Source organism: Cibotium barometz, chromosome 24, assembly GCF_041138505.1.
Source record: "Cibotium barometz isolate CiBa-2024 chromosome 24, ASM4113850v1, whole genome shotgun sequence".
Taxonomy (NCBI): domain Eukaryota; kingdom Viridiplantae; phylum Streptophyta; class Polypodiopsida; order Cyatheales; family Cibotiaceae; genus Cibotium; species Cibotium barometz.
In genome coordinates this window covers 24851267-24866088 of record NC_141069.1, presented here as the reverse complement: position 1 = coordinate 24866088, position 14822 = coordinate 24851267, and positions in this window count along the sequence as shown.

The following is a 14822-nucleotide window of genomic DNA, read 5'->3' as shown; positions in this document are numbered from 1 at the left end:
CTACATAAAAACCCTCTTATATGCATGCTTGTGATATGAAACATTCTGACAAGAGAGAGAGAGAGAGAGAGTTTTTGTATTTGTGCACATCACTTTCTATAATCAAGACATTGACTATACAAAGGCTCATCCCCTAGTGACATTGATCTCTTTGCTCCAACAAGGGATCTTATATAAATTACCATTTCACTTTTTGCATATCCAATAAATAAAATTGTCAAGATTTAGTTCTTGATCAAATGCAATCTATGATGTATGCTTTGTGCCTTATCTTTATGTGCCTATAATCTCAAAATTAAATAAACAAAGGATAAAATCACCATCGAAGCTCATGATTAGTAAAAAAGTATTGTAAATAAGAAAATTAAATAAATGATATATCATAACAAAGCTCCTGTATTGTTCATCCTAAAGGAAGGTGACAAAATGACACTATGCCCCATTAATGCTATGTGAAACCATACTACTAATCACCTTCTATAAAAAAGAGATTGTGATGTTACATATCTAAGCTCTAGCCTTATGAGTTGATTTCCACAATGTAAAGGATTATGATGTTATATATCTAAGTTCTAGTCTTTGTTGAAAGAGCTTTGATCTAGGGCGGCTCATAGCAAGCAATTAAATCCATGGTGAAGTTTAAGAGAAATACTAATACAAAATTATGCTAGAGGTTAGTCAATCACACAATAATAAGGACATAAACTCAATAATCTCATTGTCATAGAGTTGATCCAAGTACATCCTTTTATAATTCTCATAGAGCTCCCATCTCACAAGATGTGTGCACCCTTGTGCCAACCATGTGTCCATAAAAGCCTCACACTACATGTGCCTCCTTGCACTTTCCATGTGCCTCCTTGCACTTTCCATGTGCTACCTTTTTGACCTTTGACTTCACCTTTTACAAATGACCATACAAATCAACCTTTGCTAATATACCCTTACTCTATCCTTTTTTCTAATGTGCATGCTCCTCCCCTTTCTCTTGTGACTCACTCCTTATCCTCCTTGTGCTCCATGGCACCACATCTCTCAACACCCCCCCTTGGTGCCATATTTTTAGGCTACTACAAGGTGGTTGGATGTGAGGTTTACAACATATCATCACCCCCCCCCCTCATTTCTAACTTGGTTGGGTAACTCAAAGGCTCTTTTGTCTTAGTTAGCTCATAGATTATTTTAAAGGTAGTCAGGTTGATTTTCACTCCCTGCTGAGGGTGCTACTTTGGCTACTCTCTGGTGGTTGAGTGTTACAACATTTTGGTTTGGGTAGTGAGGAATTTTTTTTACGTGCTCATTTGGCTGCTTTACATAAAAGGTTACATGCTTTTTTTTGTTTTTCCAACTCATGGTTGAGACTTTGCCTGCTCATATTGGTGGCATTTACAAATGTTATAAATTTTTGGTAAAAACATTTTGTCGATGATGTTGTAGATGCCCAAGCTTTTTTTTATTTTGGTGATGATGCACAAGTTACTGAAGAAATCATTGAAGCCCATTTTGTTAAAGGCAAAGGGTAACCTAGAACTGATGATCCTATGTGAAAGAAGTCCATGGAGACAAGGCTTTTATTGCCCTTGTGAATAGCCTCTTATGCAGGCTCCTTTACACCAAAGGGATGGCGCGAGTACCTCTGTAGTAGGTGCTCCTGCCTTTGACTCCATTATGTGTAGGGGTACCAAAGCTATTAGGGCTTCAAAAAAAAAACCTTATCTTTCTTTTACACTACTATCGTGAAGGACTCCTATGCTTGCTTTTTGTGGATGACAACTGTCGAGAGTTGTGATTGATCTCAACGAGGCATTGCCTAATTCCACCAGGGAGAGGGGATCTTGCTAACGCACTTGAGGGGGGGTAGTGATGGTGCACAAGGTTGTTTTGGAGACCTTTGTCGTAGGCATCAAACTGTGCTCATAAGAAGTTGCTGCTATGCTTATTACTTGGACGTTGTTGTAATCTTGTCTTCTTCTACTTAAAAGAATGCAACATTTCCTACTGCTCAGTGCAGTTCTTCTCTCTCTTGTCGACTATAGCAGGCTTCTTCTTTGCTACATACTTTTTACCTATGAGATGCTTTCCACCTTGGTTGTCTTTAGGGTCTTCTTCTCGGGTCTTCTTCTCGGCCTCTGCTATTGTGGGTGGCGCTGGTCGCAATGCCTTAGAGAGGCCATTGATGTTTTTCCACTGCATCGATTGATGTTCGATGTGCAAGGTGATATGTTGTGAGCTGCCTTTTAAACTGTTTCCATCTTCTGCTTTTGATCGTGGGTGACCACTCAATAGGGTGTTGTGCTCCTTCTTGTCTCTCTTTGTTGAGAGTTAGATGGTCAACCTTTGATGATACTTTATGTTGCTAACTGCGCTCTTTTTGAGTGGCACATTATGTCGTACTTCTCTCCTTTTGTTGTTGTTGTGAGCAACAATCCTCTCTTCTTTGCTTTGTTTTTTTCTCAATGTTGTAGATAGCTAATATAACCTTGGGCACAGCTATGGTCTATGCAACAACATGCTACTTCCACACAAAAACAAGAATGAGGAAAGTCCTAATAGAACGCTAATTTCCAAGAGAAATAAAGAAGAACTTAATGATTCCCTAATCAATAATAATACTTGCAAGTGAAGGCTAATCACTTGCTATGGCCAACCCCTAGGTGGCTCTCTGATACCATGTTGAAAGAGCATTGATCTAGGGTGGCTCATAGATAGCCAGCAATCAAATCCATGGTTAAGTTTAAGAAAAATATTAATACAAGATTGTGCTAGAGGTTAAGCAATCACACAATAATGACATAAACTCAATAGTGTCATTGTCATAGAGTTGATCCAAGTACATCCTTTTATAGCTCTCATGGAGCTCCCATCTCACAAGATGTGTGCACCCTTATGCCAACCATGTGTCCATAAATGCTCACACTACATGTGCCTCCTTTCACTTTCAATGTGCTACCTTTTTGACCTTTGACTTCACCTTTTACAAATGACCATACAAATCAACCTTTGCCAATCTACCTTTAGTCTATCCTTTTCTAATGTGCATGCTCCTCCCCTTCTCTTGTGACTCACTCCCTATCTTCCTTGTGCTACATGACACCACATCTCTCAACAGTCTTATTAGTTGATTACTATAATGCAAAGGTATGACAAAATCAAAATTTAAGAAATGAACCTATTTCACCTTGAATGTTAAATTAATCAATGTTAACAATAAGCAGCCAAGTGCTAAGGATACGAATATATATATTGCTATAAATGTCTCTCATTTACAAGTTCTCTTGTTAGAATTTAGATATGGGCTAATAAGGTTAAGAGGAAGTATTGAAAGGAAGTTTCAATCCTTAAATTTGTCATTAGCATCTAGAAGGGTGTGAAAGTTGGTTGTTGCATTCACTTTGCGACTTTAATCTTCAATTGATATGAGACCCATACTTCTCTATCTATGATAGCAAAATTGCACTAAGGGTAGAACGACTCACTCAGGGCCTCATATCACAATGTCCTAATGCTTGGGTATTTTGTTAACTCCTCTGAGTCTAACTATAACAATCCTTATGCAGGAAAGGTGAATGATCCCACCACGTGGGCCTCACATCACAATGTCCTAATGCTTGGGTATTCAATTCACTCCTCTCAATTTGACCATAACAATCCTTAGGCAAGAAAGGTGGATGATCCCACCACATGTTCTCCCTTTATAAATCTCATAAGGAGGTCATATCAAGTGACTCCCCGTCGAGGCTCACAAGATGTCTGGACTCCTTGATTATGAAGGAAACTCTTCTATCCTTATTATTATTTGCTAACTAAACTACTTATCCCAGGTTTTTCTTGTTCTAATAACACAATTTAGTTTCATTTAAAAAGTACTCGCAACCCGACTGCCCACTTCCTAGTGTTTAATATTTTTACTACTTCGACCAAATTCATAGGCTCAACCTAGCCTCATCGAATCCCATGGGTCTAACCTTTCACCCACCACCACTAAACCTATGAAGCTAGTGCAAACTCACGTACTTGTAATTAAAAATTGCCATTTTACTCACACACACACACCCCACTTAAAAACAAGTTAACACATGCACGCCTTTGTAAAAACAATCCTTTCAAAAGAAAGCATACATCATACAATTAATTTTCATAACATGCATATATTATATGTCCATGTCACATATTACATATCAAATATCCAAGTAAAACATCAGTGGCACATATCATCATAAATCTCCTTGCATGATGGCCGTGATCCTTAGACTAGGATGATATGCACCAATGATCCTGAACACTTCTAGACCACCGTGATGCTCTGCCTCAACACAAGTGCCAACAAATAATCCTAGGAGTCACTTCTATTGGTTATCACCTATCCCAGAAGCACATACACTCTAGGTACTAGTGCCAAGAGCCACTTATGAGATGACAAAGAGAATATATCGGCTTATGTGGAAAGGTTTTGGAAAACTTTATTTTACAAATGCACGTAATCAAGAAGGTTCGCACCAAGGATCAAAGAAGAAAGTTCATAGCAGGTTTGAAGCCTAAAATTTGATCAGAGGTGAATATGTTTCGACCGCATTCTCTTAGCTCAGCTATTTTATTAGCCTTAAATTGTGAAAAGAAAAATGGTTTTCCTAAGGTAGTGGGCGGCAAGGATCTCTAGCTAGAGGCCCTGGGGGGAGTATGCCTTGGATGCTTGACACTGAAGGGCTTTGTAGGCCATGTGAGTTCCTTCCACCCCTTCCCTTCCATCCAAGACAGTGTGGTAAGAGATTTTGAAGAAGCATAAGAAAAAGGATAGAGGCCATGGGGCACGATTAGCTCGATCGAGGCATCAAATTCTATGGCTTGTCCATGTTCTAGGATGTGGGCCCAAGGTTGGTTGTAAGAGGATGGACTGGGAGGGTGAAGAGCGTAGTGGGGGTGTCAAAAGATATTTGAAAGAAGAAGGTGACAAGCATATTGATGGATGGCAGAGGGATTTTGGCTTTGGAAGAAGAAGGTGGCGAGCATATTGAGGGATTTTGGTGATAATGTAGGAGAGGGAAGAGGTGGTGATGGGCTCCTCTAAAAAGATGTTATGTTGGAGGAGGTTAAGCTGGAGGGAACGATAGGGGAGTTTGAGGATGGAGGTAGGGTTTTTGGGGTGGGTAGGTGAGGGTGGATATGCTCAATGGTAGCATCCATCAAGGTATCTAATTTACATTCTATGATGGTTGATGCCTACCTCGGAGCTGTTGGTTACTCTTGCATGGCTCTCTCTTTAACAACCTGTAAGCTACTCCTCCTTCTATGCCAGAGTTTGTTTTGTAACTTGCTTTTAGGCCTAGGAGGTGGCAGAGATGCTCTCCTAAATCTCCTATGCGACTTGAGTAATGCAATTTGTTGGCTTCCCTCCGAGCTAGAGAGCATAGTGCCTTAGCTGACCCACACTCTTCTTTAGCTTTGCTACGTAATTGAGCTTGTAGATGATCCACAGCGTTCGGGGCCTCGAATAGGTTGGTTTTTTGGTCTATGGCAAGTGAGGCTTATAGCTTGTTGGCGTTTAGCTTGGAGGTCATGTTGGCACTATATAAAGTTGACTATGTCCACGATGAGCATGGCCTGGTCATTGGGAGAAGTTACCAACTCCTTGGCTAGATTTGAGAAACTTGAGGCAAAATCTGGGATTGTCCCTTGGGAGGTGTAAATGCCTTATGAGAATGCTTGTGAGAAATGGAAACACCCACTTGGGAGGGTGATGCAAAAGGACCTTCATTGGGGTGGGCTATCGAGGGCGAGGGAAGTGCTAGCCTCCAGGGGTGCTAAGTAATGAGTGTAAAAGGGTTTCCTCCAAGAATTGAGAGGTCTTGTGGAGCTCCTCCTCCTCTGTAACCCTACACTAGTCTTCTTCTTCCTGCGTTTCGACGTGCTGGCACTTGGAGGGGGGAGTGTTGGGGGAGAGAGAGAGAGAGAGAGAGAGAGAGAGAGAGAGAGAGAGAGAGAGAGAGAGAGAGAGAGAGAGAGAGAGAGAGAGAACAACGAGTCATGAAAAATGTTCACAAAATCATGCAAACGTTCACTCAACTCCATTTTTGGAAAAAAAAAACCAAAAAAAGTACCTTTTTTCAAATTTATGGAGACAAAAGACATACTTTCATGTCAAACATTTAAAAAAAACCACTACTTTTGTGGAAAAAAATGCATAAAACATTACTTACATTTTACTCTTAACCCAAAAATGTCTAATTTGAAAAAAGAATTACAAAGGAGAAGAAACTCTTCCAATCAACTAGAAAAGTCATTGGACCTTTTGCTTAAAAATATCAATTGTTTTCTGGCACAAGTGTCCATAATTTTTTAACTTAAATCTATACACAAGAATTTCTATATCATATAAATTAAGCATGTCCACACGACGAATTGCACTTTTCTTTCCTTTTTTACTTTGTTTAAACATCTTGAGAATTTGGATTCTAAAATCCAAATTTTCATCGACGAATTGAAATTTACGTCATCGGATTGAAATTTTCGTTGATGAGAATTTGGATTCCAGAATTCACTTGAATTCCGGAATCCAAATTCTCGTTGTTGACAGATTTTTGTTTTCCCATCGAGATGGCTTTTTTTTATTGACAAAAATTTTTATCGTGAGTGACGAACTAAATTTTTCATTTTATAAAAGTGAAATTTTTATTCATTATGGACCAAAATTTCTCTTTTACGAACGAAAATTTCACTGTCATGATAGAAACGTCAATCTTTTGGATTCCAGAATCTACTTTGTCAACAAAGTGGATTCTAGAATCCAAATTTCCATCAATTTTTCAAAACGACAACTGTTGTCATTTTCATGGTTCAAAATGTAAATGTTATAAACTACAAATTGTGTTTTTGCAAAGACTATATAACTCTAAATCGAATTATTAGATTAAAATAAAGTAAACTGATAAATTATAGTACTCACTAACTATCCAAAATTTGACCGTTTGGATTGTTGGTTTTCTATCTGAATCTAGAGAAATCGTTTCTTTTCAATAAGCCTCTTCTATAGCCATGGACTCCATATACCTTCTTATCTTAATATCAAATATATGCTCTAATTCAATGATTGGGATAAAGTGCAATGATTAGGATGAAGCTAGTTAAATTTTTGTAGAAGAAAAAGTAAATTTTTGTAATTCTAAGTAAAGAATGTATTATAGATTACATAGACATGCGTGAATTATTAGTAGTTTTAAAGAATATTAGATCTTCTCATTGACCTTGTTTTTTCCATTTTGTTATTTGACATGAAAAGTGAAAAATAATTTACCTTTTAATTAGCAATATGTACATTTTTTAAAAGAAGTTTGAAACTATGCTTATTTTGCAAAAGTTATAAAAAAAGTTCTCTATAATAAAGATTGTAAAAGTGATCAATATTTAGGACTAGTGAAAAATCAAGATAGCCTGTTGGAAATGACTACTCTTCACGACTCGTGAACATTTTTCATGACTCGTTGTTGGAGGTTGAGGTTGAGACATTGGGCGAGGGATGGTGGACTCCACCTATTAAATGGATGGGGTTGGGTAATGTATCCCACCTTGCATCATGATACAATATGTTTGTGAGAAGAGAGGAAGCTGCCCCAGCTTGCCTTGAGGGTTGGTGTAAATGGCATGGAGCTCCTTGTGGAGATACTCGACACAGTTTACTACCACTCCCTGATGTACTCAAGCTAGGGTGGAGAGACTGTAGCAGTGGTTGAATCAGTTTGCCCAATGTGTGGTAAGAAGGAAAGAAAGCATCCTTGCTAGAATTATGAGCTCTTGTTAAGTGATGTTATGCCACTCCACACCATCTTTGGTTGTGGGTCCCTAGAGTGTGTCATGCACATGTCGCATGACATGGCTATGGCGAACGTATGGCTGCTTGATCCGGGGGAGTTGCTGAGCTTCTCTGATCGCATCCAGACTGAGGTTCATCATGAGGGAGGCTCTTTCTGAATCGATGACCTACCCTATAGCTTGGCTTGCACATGAAGTATAGGCAGTTGAGGAGGTCAGGTCCCCAAGGCACCATTGTGGGAAATCCTCTGAGCCGAATTTGCTCTAGGCATGCTACCAGTGCTAGTTTAGCTATTGCACGGTAACAGTGCTCGATGTAGTACATGAGCTTATGCTCTAATTTGTGCGTGTTCTTCATCAAGCTATGGATCACATAGCTATTGACCCGCTTCATGAGGGAGTGCTTCACCTAGATGATGGTAGAGCTGGGTGGGGTGGATGCCATATTCCTTATAGTGATGACCTACTTGTCTATTATCCTTCTCAGGGGTGTGGGTGACCACCATGAGAGAAGAGTCAGAGTTCTTTGTACTAGCCATAGTTATGGGTGAGTAGGAGGTGAGGTGAGGGCAAGATGCTACTGAAATTCGAGAGTTCAAATGGTAAGAGTTTGGCTAGAGATCAAGAGAGAGAGAGAAAAATGAGAGGGGGTTGGCCCTTTTATAGATTTCCCGAGGAGGTATGTCTGTGGCTCTAAAGTGGCATGGTCATGGGTCGGAAGTGGTGCGGTCGGCTACACAAAAGGCAAGAGGAATAGTCATGGATTTATAGTGATATGGCCATGGCATAAGCAAGAGTAAATGGATGTGGTCGCTCGGCCTAAATGAACAATCATGGTGGCTGACTTGAGTGAATGATCGTGGCCTGAGTGAACATGGTGGGGCTAGCTTGAGTGAATAGTCATGGTTGGCCTGACTGAACCGCTATGGCTGGCCTGAGTGAATGGCAGTGCCTTAGCCCTTAGAGTTTTTCTTGGCACCCTATTTATAGGTTTTGTGCCTCTTCACTAGGTGATCAGCACCCCATTTGTGGGTTTATACTAATTCCTAACCCAATTCACAATTACTATAATTCGTGGCTCCAATTGGGCTTTGGTGAGGCTTTCAACTCTCCCTCTCACTATGTCGCAACCTGGTTGGGGGTGGCTTGACAGTAAGTGTTACGGGGATGGTTTGCTTTGTGGAGCTGGAGCTTGGTAGTAGTCATGTTATGGGTGCAAGTGGGGTTGCCAAGGTTGAGGGTATATCACCGATGAAATCACTAGTGGTACTCAACACCTTGGCTCCCTCTTGTGCTTTTTCTTTGCCCTTGTCCAACAGACTTTGAGTGGTGATGCATGTTTTCGTCTTTTGCCACCATTGTAATTTGTGCGGTGTAGTGGATATGTGGTGTTGTACGTTGGGCATCTGTAGCTTTGGTAGCCATATGTGCATGTTTCCCTCATAAAACTTTTGGGCTTTCAGTTCTTTAGGTTTCCCTTTTTAGTTGCTCATCGGCGGTTGTTTTTCATCAAATTATGTTCTTCCTATCCCCCTAGGTTTGTGGTTGCCTTGACAGTTGGCTCCATGTGGTATGGTCGGTGAATCTACGTGTCGTGGCCTTTGGTGTCAGGTTGGAGAGGTGGGTTGGGATCTTTTGGGAATCCACACTATATTATTACCCTCATAGTATCCCTATGATACAAGGATCTCCTTTGGTACCCACCACTAGGTATTGTGTTAGGTGTATGGGTTTGGTTGTGGGGTCCTTTTTGGAGCCTTTCGGGCTGTACTTGCTAGTGGGTTAGTAGTGCTAGCAGAGTTATCTTAGTTAGCGGGTGACATTGACCAAGCTTGGTGTTCAGTGGAGCCTTTCAAGCTCTACTTGCTGGTGGGTTAGTAGTGCTAGCAGAGTTATCTTAGTTAGCGGCAGGTGACATTGACCAAGCTTGATGTTCAGTGGAGTTAGTCATCTTGTCACACGGGGGATGAGGCTTTATTGAAAAGGGGTTGAGCATTGTAGGGTTCAGAGTAGAGTATTGGCCGGTGGTATAGTCTTATCTTGTTCTTTTTTGTCTAGGGGGCTAGGATCGTTGATGAGGATGACATGCCCTACTGTAGTTTTCACAAGTGCAGCTCTTCGTCTGTCATAATGATGGTAATCTGTCTTGAGGCAAGTTGTAGTGTGGCCATCCTTGCTTCCAAGTCTATGTGACACCTATTATGGCCCATGCATCCTCTTCCAAGGAGGATTTATTCTTGAATTGTCCCTATGGGCATGACATAGAACTTCCCATCTAGGGGGTTATTCCCAATGTGAAATAGAATTGTAAAATAACATCTAGGCATTGAACACAATTTGAAGCGACTCTGGTGATTGTGGCCTGGGTGTGGAGTAAAGTAGGTTGGCCTAGAGAGTTCCACGTGTCATAGGACATCAAGTTATGATTAGCTCCTGTGTCAACAAGTGCTAACTTTTGGGTAAATCCCGCCAGTATAGTCATTCTCAATCCTCTTTCTCAAGATTGTCCCACGATCAATTGATAAGGGGCGCCTTCTTAATAAGGCATCTTTCTTGAACCTTGTTGATTGACTTTTTGGTGGATAGGCCGTTAGCCAAGAAACGTGTAACTTCCTCTCCCCATTCTGGAATCAAGCATAGTTGGAATAGAGGAGTGTCTAGAAAGTCATCATCGATCCCTACTAGTGGTTCTCCATTGGGAATGCATGACATGTGGTCAGCCAACACATGTTGGGAACCTTTTTGCACTGTGATGGTAAAATCAAACTCTAATAGAATCAAGAGCCATCTTGTGATTATGCCCATGATGCAAGGCTTATTCACAAGGTAAAGAAGAGCTTAGTGGTCTACAAAGAAAATGAATTTAGTTGTGCCAAAAGATAACGACAACTTTTTGACTGTATATACCATGGCCACCCTTCTCTCTCTCTGTCTCTGTGGTGGTGGTGTGATTTCATTCTACTTCTTTCAACTAGTGACTAGAAAAGCTAACATGAAAATCCCTCTTATGTTCTCTGGGTTGAGCCAATACGCAACCAATCGCAAAATCTAAAGCATCTATGTGGACATGAAATTTTATTTCTCAATTTTTCATATCTTTGCAATATCCACACTATTGGTTCACTCTCTCTCTCTAAGGATTGGGTGTTTATGGGTTGTGTGGTTGCTTCTACAAATTTCATACCATGTCAACTATTTTCTAGGCGCTAAATGAGAATGGCCTAAGTCTCTTGGTCTAGCTTTGAGTACTGGAGCATGGTGTAGTAGTTGGTTGATCATAATTTCTATATCTTTGCAATATTGTTATGGGAATATATTTTAAGCCCTCTTAAAAATATTATTCTACCCTCTTAGATAATTTGGGGACGCTTGGATTATCTTTGCATCATGCCAAATTATGTTAATATCATGGGTGATACCATTATAAATATTAATACGTTTGGTGGTTATTGACATATGCTTGGGGTCTCCAATGTTTGTTTCAGTTGGTTCTGTTAACCTATGACGGACATTAAGACGTACTATGTTTTACGTCATTAATTTAAATATTCTGAGTCATGGGCCGGGCTTGTCGGCACCATATGTTAAGGATGAAGGGATTGGGTGTGATCGTCGATGAGAGGCGCACCTTGGATATCAGTAGGATAAGGGTTAGGGTCGGCCGGCCATGTATGGGCGCCCAAGTGTGAACGGCCAAGTCACCTATAAGAGTCAAATGTAACCCTAAAATCCTCATTCTCATGTGTTGTGAAGACAAGAGTGCTCTTGCCTTATCTCCTTGTTTTCCTTCTCCTGCGTGTGTGTGTGAGAGAGAGAGAGAGAGAGAGTGAAAGAGCGATCGAGCGCACTGTGTAGCGGCACGGCGGAGGCGGTGAGGCGGTAGAGTGGCGACGGTGGCTCCTCCTTTTCACAGCTGCGACGCGGGAATCCTTCAAGTCGGCAGTTAAGCGGTGAGTGATACACCTTTTGCATTCTGTTTTGAGCTTGCCTTCGTGGTTGTATGCTTGCAGCCATTCGTGGCTCGCATACGGTGTCTAGCAAGTCCCCAGCTCTACGACCTGTGCGGCAAAAGCGCACATTTTTTGCGTCGCTACCGGGGAGTTGCCCTGCACCAAGCTCCAGTTTGCAGCTCGGCTGCTGCGTGAAGTTTAATCTACACTGTAGGAAAGCGACTGTGTGTTTGTTATTGAGGTGTTTCTGTGTTTTGCAATCAGTTTCTGCAATTTGTCTTCTGCATTTTTGTTTCTTTTGTTATTTTTCCGCTCCGCGTGTGAGCGTGCGTTCTGTTATCTGGTTATCTGCGTGCGAGGGGGATTTTTGAATCCCCAGATCTGTGCTGTGTGCGAACTGCACCGCGGCCAAGGCTTAACACTGAAGAAACCCTAGAAAAGTTATCCCAAAAAAAAACAGAAAATAAAAAATAAAAAAATAAAAAAAATAAAAAATAAAAAATTAAATTTTATTTTTAAAGAAAGAACCAAACGTGTGGAGAGGAAAGATTTTCTAATTGGAGAAAAAAATTTTGAAAAGAAAGAACCCCAATTGACCCACGACCCACGGCCCCGGCCTCGGTCTTTTAATATATATATATAGGAGAGTGAGCCTCCATAGCTTTCTTTCAAGTGAGAGCTTATGGGAAGTTGTGCCCTATATGTAGCCCACTCCCCAACAAGGAGTAAAGTGAGCATGTGGGATAAAGCCCTCACCCTTTCCTCCACAAGCAAATAGGCTTTTGCCCCTTCCCCCATAGGGAAACGGCGGATTGTTTTGAGGACCACGAGAGTTCCGGATAGGCAAACACGGTGCTGTAAAGCACGCTAGGACCTTTTAAACGATACGCTCGTTTCGAGCTATCACACGCCCTAGTCCAAGTTCGACCGTAAGTAAGGGGTCAAAAACGAGTTAAAAACAATCTAAAAACAAGTTAAAAACAATCTAAAAACAAGTGAAAACGGGGTACGAAATACCTAAGAAACCACTTGTGTGGGTGTGTAAGGGTAGTTACCAACGCCCGTAGGGTACCCACATCATATGCATCTACGCTTTGGTTGGGTGCTAGAGCCTGAGCCACTAGAAAGCGTTTCAGTCTACGCAGGCTCACACCATCCCTCCACGTCCACGTTGGCATCTTGGCCTTCGGCTGGAAGGGAGTGCAACCCAAGATCCACAAATAGTGGATAGTGACTCGTCCTCTGACTCAGAAGCCATGGAAGGGCACCCTACCAAGAACCATGAGGAGACAAGCCAAAACATGCCAGTGTGGGCCCCACAACCCGGATCTAGCATGTTTAGTCGTTTAATAGAGACCTTTGGTAGAGCTACACGCTCTGAACATACGACAAGCGAAGTAAATGAGGAAGGAGGGGTAGTAGATTCGCCATTCACATCTTATGTGGACCCTACCCTCCCACAGAGTGTCCATGTGGATATTCTACCCACTTCGTTTAATGAGGGCCCTACTGAGCTACCACATTCCGATGCTCTTCCTAAAGTAGAGGTCCCTAGAAGCCAATCCATAAGAAGTGACATTGCGTCCACTTCAAGAGAACCGTTTGGCACACCAAGTCTAGATGGGATATTTCTCAATGAAAATTGGAAATATGATCTACACACAGAGACTCTAACTGACCTATACACGGGCTACACATACCATGTAGGTTGGTTAGAAGTCCTACGATCTACATCTAGCTCCACTAATCTAGAGGAGCAACAGCAAATGATATGTGAGGTTATTCATAGAATTATCCAAATTGAGAGGCAAAATAGGGGAGTGAATCTAGTTTCCACTGGCCCTATGAGATTTTTGGATACGGGCAAGGCCAAATAACTAACCCTATCACAATTGGTCGGTGAGTCCCATAGACCCTTCCTATGTTGTTTCGCCTGGAGTCTCAATGCAGGTTGAGCCCACGAGCAGTAACTTTAGTTTTCCAACCTTGGCTCAACTTTCCATTAAGGAATCCACAATGCCTACCCCAATGATGAGCATGACGGAAGGTGCACCTGTTATTACCGCTGTAGTTAGTACGACGCTGCTACCTAGTGGAACAGTACCTACAAACAGCGCGTGCTAGTGCCTATCGACCATATGTACCTATCGCTACTCATGCTCATGTAGCTCCTATGCCTCTTAGTATGCCAATGGCGTATGCTCCATGACCGCCTTATCACAACCCTTATCCAAGAGGAGCTAGGCCTAGCCACATATCATATCCTACGTCATTTGCCAACATACTCAGACCAACGCCAACTCCTATCAGCCAAGCTATCCCAGAAGTGCCTCCACCAGCTATGTCTGCTCACCTAGGTGATCTCGCAGCGTTTGCTCAGACGATCGGACGATCTATTGCGGAAAACATGCGGGGTATGCCTGGCTGAGAGAGAACCTAGAAGCAAGGCAGTACAAGTGGCTAAGCTCACTCAAAACTTCAGTGGTAACGAGGATGTTAGGAAGCACATTGAAGTCTTTGAGCACGTGTGTGATTCCTTGGAAGAGCACAATGAGCTGCATAAGTGTAAAGCCTTAGGCTTAACCTTGAGTGGAAAGGCCGGAGATTGGTATCGAACCTTAAGGGTTGAAGAGCGCACTCACTACCCCACTCTCAAGAGATTGTTCTTGAAAGAATACATACGTGAGGGTGTGCTTTGGGGAGTAGCATCTCAACTCCAAAAAGCTGAACGCGAGGAAGGGGAGTCAGTGAGAGACTTTATAAGTCGATTGAAGCATCTAAATTCTCGCTGCACTCCCGATGCTCGATAGATTCATCCGAGGATTGCGCCACGAGGACATTTACAATGGCCTAGTCATTAGAGGTCTTACAACGTGGGAAGCAGTCACTGCCAATGCAATCCAGTTAGAAGACAACTTGATGATTGCAGGTAAAAAGGTGTCTTCGGAGACAAAATCCGTTAGTTTGCAAGTATCTGGGCACGAGCCAATGACAGTGAAACCTATTGCCAAGGAGCCAATGACAGTGAAACCTATTGCCAAGGAGCCCAAGATATCTGAAATGTCTGTG